Source organism: Elephantulus edwardii, unplaced genomic scaffold (genome assembly GCF_000299155.1).
Source record: "Elephantulus edwardii isolate Elephantulus edwardi_28Jun2011 unplaced genomic scaffold, EleEdw1.0 scaffold00089, whole genome shotgun sequence".
NCBI lineage: Eukaryota > Metazoa > Chordata > Mammalia > Macroscelidea > Macroscelididae > Elephantulus > Elephantulus edwardii.
In genome coordinates, this window is record NW_006399839.1 from 528,624 (window position 1) to 534,623 (window position 6,000).

The following is a 6,000-nucleotide window of genomic DNA, read 5'->3' on the forward strand; positions in this document are numbered from 1 at the left end:
CATCTGGTGGATTCGAACTCTGTTCCTCTGGGATTGCAGTGCAGCTTCTTGCCACTAGGCCACCAGAGCTCCCCTGAAAGAGATGGATTTTGATACAGTGTGTGTGGCAATGGATCCACATGTGTTGAGGATGTTAAGCATGGTGCAAGATAGGGAAAAGTTTAGATCTATTATGGTTCATAGGATCCCTCTGAGTCGCTTTGCACATGACAACAACATAAAGTCACCCTAAGCTGGAACGAAACAGGAGGTAACAGGTTAGTATTTTTGCCTTATGTTTGTTGAATCTTTATCCTGTTGATGGGCACTGGAGCTGTTTTTAGTTCTTGTTTGCTTTCTATTTTAAAAAAGGAGCCTTCTGGCTGCAGGTGGAGAACAGACCAGGGGGGCATTGCCAGAAGCAATAGATCAGCCTGCAATTGTTCAGGCAAGAGACACTGTGACAGTAACATTGTTCTGTCCTAGCGTTACTATTTGTATACATTATCTCAGTTACCAAATATCTTTAGGTTTAGGAAACTCCCTTCCCCTGGAGATAACCCGCTTCTTCTCAAGGAAAGGCCCAATTGTTATGCATTTGAGGCTTGCTTAACAAGCCAGATCTTGTTAGTCACTTTGGTCAAAGGTTCTCTGGATCTTTGGAGTTAACCATTTGCAAGGAGGCACCTTGTGCTCCCTATAGGCTAAGGTATCTTGCAGGGAGTTGCGAAACTTAAGCTTCTTAAGGAGCTATCTCAAAAAGGGACTAGAGTTGAGAGATTAAACACGCTAAGGAGTCTAGGATTAAAAGATAGGGGCTAGGGTATGGTAGAGTGAAAATTCTAGTAACAGTTCCTGTTTCTCAACACTTAATGCAATCCAGATCTCAAGTGCACCATTTTCCATATATTTTCTTACATCTTAACGACTCATGGTGACTCGGTGACTCCGTGTCCACCAGAGTAAAATGTTACCTGGTCTCATGACCAGGAAAGGATAATATTGGTGAATGGGGCCTTCTAAAGATTAAGTCCCTGGGTGCATCAAAAACCTCTTCCAGAGGGAGCTTTGGTGGCCTAGTGGCAAGAAGCTGCACTGCAATCCCATCGGTACGCCGTTCGAATCCACCAGATGCTCTGCTGGAAAAGGAGAGTCAATCTCCTCCTGTACTAGTCAGATCTGATTTGATGGCACACACACACACAAAACAAGAAAATAAAATTAAAAAAAAACAACAACAAAAAACAAACAAAAACCTCTTCCAACTGAGTGGGGGAAAAAGCCAACTGACTGAAAAAAGAAACATTTGGCAATGCCATCTCAGATAATGGTCTCATAAAAGAAGCGTGAAGAATCTTACACGGCCTCCACAAGAAAAAAGACTGATAACCCAATTAAAAATGAGCAAAAGAACGTGGGAAGACTTTTCATAGAGGAAAACGTTCAGATAGCCATGAGGAAATGCTCAAAATCACTGGTGATCAAAAGCACGACAAGATTCCATCTCACCCCTGTCGCAGTGGCAAAGTTTAACAGGACAGCAAGTAATAAATGTTGGAGGACGCAGAAATAGGTACTCTCAGGCACTGTTGGTGGGGTACAACCACTCTGGAAGGCAGTTTGGTGTTTCCTCAAAAAGCTGAACATAGAAAGGCACAGCTATTCCACTGCTAGGAATATACCCCAAGGAAAATAGGACTGAGTCACAGAGATTTTTACACCAATGTTCATAGCAGCATTATTCACAATAGCAAGAACATGGGAACAGCCCAAATGTCCCACAACAAATGACTGGATTGAGAAATTATGCTACATTCACATGAGAGAATTCTATGCAACACGTAGGAGCAATAATTTTTAAAAAATAGGTCGTATAGCTCTGGTGTACAAGTTGCCGTACAGCGGTAACTTGTGGTTGCTGTGAGGCTGAATACCATGACACTGATGTGTCAAATGCGTTAATGGTTGGTTACCCAATGTGGACAGAGAGTGGGGTGGAGCTCCCCGATTAAAACAAGCTTGGAAGGAGGAGTGGCATCCACTTCTGTAATAGCTTGCCTCCGGAAACCCTGTGAACCTGGAGAGAGGATGAAAGGCACCCAAGTGTCGAGGACTGACTGTCCTTCATAGGGTCGCTATGAGTCGCCTGTGACTCACTGGCACTTAACAACAACAACAACAACAACAACAACAACAACAACAACAACAACAACTGTTTAACATGGGAGAAGCTAGAGAGCATTATGCTGAGTGAACAAATTCAGGTTTATAAGGACAAATACTGCATAACATCATTATTATAAAAACAGAATAACCAGTCAGATGTGTATGGATGTCCAAAGCTTTTGGGGACTTCACAGAAACATACTATCAAATCTTTCTACTGCAGATGATTTAAAAAAAAAGTTTGTGTTGTGGTACTGTGGTCAAGGCATTTGGCTGCTAATTGATTTGTTTTTAATTTTTATTTTATTATTTGTTTGTGTACCGTCAAATCAGGTCTGACTGGTACAGGAGGAGATTGTCCCTCCTTCCCCGGCAGAGCATCTGGTGGATTCGAACCATGTACCTCTGGGATTGCAGTGCAGCTTCTTGCCACTAGGCCACCAGAGCTCCCCTTGGCTGCTAATTGAAAGGCCAATGGTTCGAACCTATCAATTGCCCCTGAGGGAAAGATATGGCTGTATGCTACCATGGCAGTGGGTTTGGGTTTGTTGGGTTTTTTTGTTTGTTTTGTTAGTTAAACCAACACAAAAGGTAGAGGAGAATGCTTTAGGCAGTTACTAGTCTCCTTAGCCTAGCGATTCAGGTGGCCTAGTGGTGAGAAGCTGCACTGCAATCCCAAAGGCACAAGGTTTGAATCCACCAGCTGCTCCGTGGGAGAAAGGTGGGCAATCTTCTCCCATGTGATTTACAGCCTCTGAAAACCCACTGGAGGGCCAGCTATGAGTTGGTTTTGACTCAGAGTCGCTCAACATCACCATCACCATCACCAACACCAACACCAGGCAATCTGAACACATCAGGGTGGGGGAAAGAGAGGCAATTTCCAACATGATTCACAGCCTCTGAAAACCAACTGGAGGTTACACTATGAGTCGGTTTTGACTTCTCATTGGTTAACCTGTTTCCATTCTCCTAATCCTTCTCCATCTGAGATGCAGAACAAACCATTATCACCCTGCTCTTCCATGGCTCCCAAGCATTCACAGGATAACATCCCAAACCTCCAGCTCTGGCTCAGTTCTCTTTCTCCCTTGTCATTGCCTCAGGAAGTACTTTAAATATGTCATCTGTTTTCTCTTTTTGTACCGTGCTGTGGAGTCAGAAGTGACTCACAGCTGACCCCTCCAGCATCTTTTCAGAGGCGGTAAACTAGAGAAGAGATTGCCCATCTTTCCACTGTGGACCCGCAGGTGGATCCGAACCATCTATCTTTGGGTTGGTTGAGCAGCTCCTTACCCATTAGGCTTCCAGAGCTTGTTTTCTCTTCACGTCACTGAAGAAGGGAAGGTGAAGTAGGATTATGGAAATCAGAATTACAGGGGGGAAGTGGGGACACTTCGATTGTACCTTGTGAGTATTGAAATGAATATTATAGTATAAAATGTGTAGAAACGGTTGCATAGAAAATGATTTTGCTTTACCAATCTCCACTCAAATCACAATTCAAGAAAGAATTGAAATAGATAAATACCAAACTTGTCACTGATGGTGACTCTGTGAGTTGAACCCAAAGAGTTTTGCTTGCTTATTTTATGTTAGCTTTCCAAAGTTTTTCCTTGGCTGTATTATTTATGGTTGTTGTTGTTGACTTCCTTTGAGTCGAGCACAACTCATAGTGACCCTATGAACAAAGGGCCTGAAGCTCCTCTACAACTATGGACATTTATCAAAGTTCACAGAGTTTTGGGAGGCAGGTTATTTAGGAAGTGGATGCCACTCTTGCTTCCAAACCTGTCATAGTCTTTTATGGAAAACATAAAAACCCCAGGCTTTTCTTCTGCAGTGCAGTTGGGTGCATTCAAACTACCAATCTTTTGGTTAGGTGCTGAGCTTGTATTATTTCTACCACACAGGGTCTTTTATCTGAGGGGAGTGGATGTCAATTCCTGACTGGCTTTCAGGTTTTGCACTGTTAATGGCTGAAGCCTGTGTCTAGCAGGCTGCTCTGGGTTTTGCTAACAGCTCAGTGACCGGCAGGGAGTGAGAACAGGGTGTGAGGCTTCTGTCTCCAGGTCTGTCTCTTTCTTCTCTCTCTGGGGCCTGACCGTTGCCATGAGAGTCAAGCGGGAAGGCCATGCCTCCAGGTATGTGGATCAAGTGATCACAGCGAGAGAGAACTTCGAGAACTTCACACTGATGATGATCTTCCACTCCCGGATTCTGGTGATGTCAGTGGAAATTCCAGGAGCCGGATCACAAAGAAAACCAGGGACTGGACTTCCTGAGGCTCTTGACATTTGGCCCAGGGAAGCATGCAAACCTATTCAGTCCTATAATTAGGAAGCAGTAGATTTTATTAACCCCTTGATTCTGACTGGCCAGGGCCAGTTAGTCCCTGACGCCAGCCGATGTTAAGTAGGCTCTGTCAACGGCAGTTGTATGTGTGTGCCAGTGGTGGATTCGTTCAGAAGTGGCCTGCCAGGTCTTACTTCTGAGGCACTTCTAGGGGAATGCAAACTTTCTGTTAGGAGCTGAGCATCCTAACTATTTGCACCATTTGGTAATTTCATTTAACACGTCAACACCCCCAGACCAAACTAGCTGTCACTTTCAAGTAGACTGCTGTCTACCTTATAGTGACCCATTGCATGTCAGGTTAGAACTGAGCTCCACAGAGTTTTCAAGGCTGGGGGCTCAAACCCCCAAACCCCCAGGCCTTAGCCATTTGCACTCACCCCTAAGCAGGGAGCCCTAGTCTGTAGGGAGCTGCACTGATAACCCAAAGGCTCTGGTGCTTGGCATTCAATCTACCAACGGCTTATAGGGACAGAGATGGGCCGTCTCCAGCTGTGTGATTTACAGCCTCGCGAAACCAGTGGAGGGTCAGCGATGGGTCAGTTCTGACTGGATGGCAATGAGTTGGTTTTTGACCCCCAAACAAGAATTCCACATACCCGTTGTTATATGCCGTTGAATCAGAATCAACACAGGGTGATAGAAACTGTAAATCGTACGGAAGGAGATTGCCCATCCTTCTCCTACAGAGCAGCTGGTGGATTTGTACCAGCACAACTTCTTGCCATTAGGCCACTAGAACCCTCTCTGTACAACTGAGTAAATGACAACCTTCCCTTGCTTCCTCTACTTGACCTTCACAAACAGCCAGGGAAAGTGAGAAGAAGGTGGCTTGGTCAAAGAAGGTCAAGTCCCAGGAGTTGGCCTTCAAGAGTGACTGAGACTTTTCCGGCCCTTACTGGAGAGTAAGGTCTTATCTAGCATTCAAGGAAGGTCAAACAAACAAACAAACAAACAAACAAACAAACAAAAAAACAAACCAAAAATAGAGGACAGGCTGGAGAACAAGGAAATTCTGCAAAGGTTGCAGCAAGTATAAAATGCCTTGGAGAAAAGCAAAGAAAGATATATAAGGGAAGGAAAAAAAAAAAAAAAGAAAAGAAAGGAACAAAGCTAGCAGCAACCTCAGCCAGGCTGTTACTGAGCAGAAAGTCAATTGACTTGGTTGTGGCTCACAGATGGGACAGAGTTTTTGACAGATGTGCTATGTGGCCTGTCTCTCAGGTTGGAAGAGACATCTCGATGTGATGGGGAAAATTAGAGTTGGAGCATCCTCTTTCCTCCTTCAAGCCACGTGTGCCTTCCTGGCTACAGCAGTGGCTGGCTGCTCAGAGGTCAATGCATGGGGAGCTCTGGTGGCCTAGTGGAAAGGAGCTGCAACTACAATCCCAGAGGTGCATGGTTCGAATCCACCAGATGCTCTGCCGGGGGAAGGAGGAACACTCTCTTCCTGTACCAGTCAGATCTGATTTGACGGTACACTCACACAAAAATAATGTT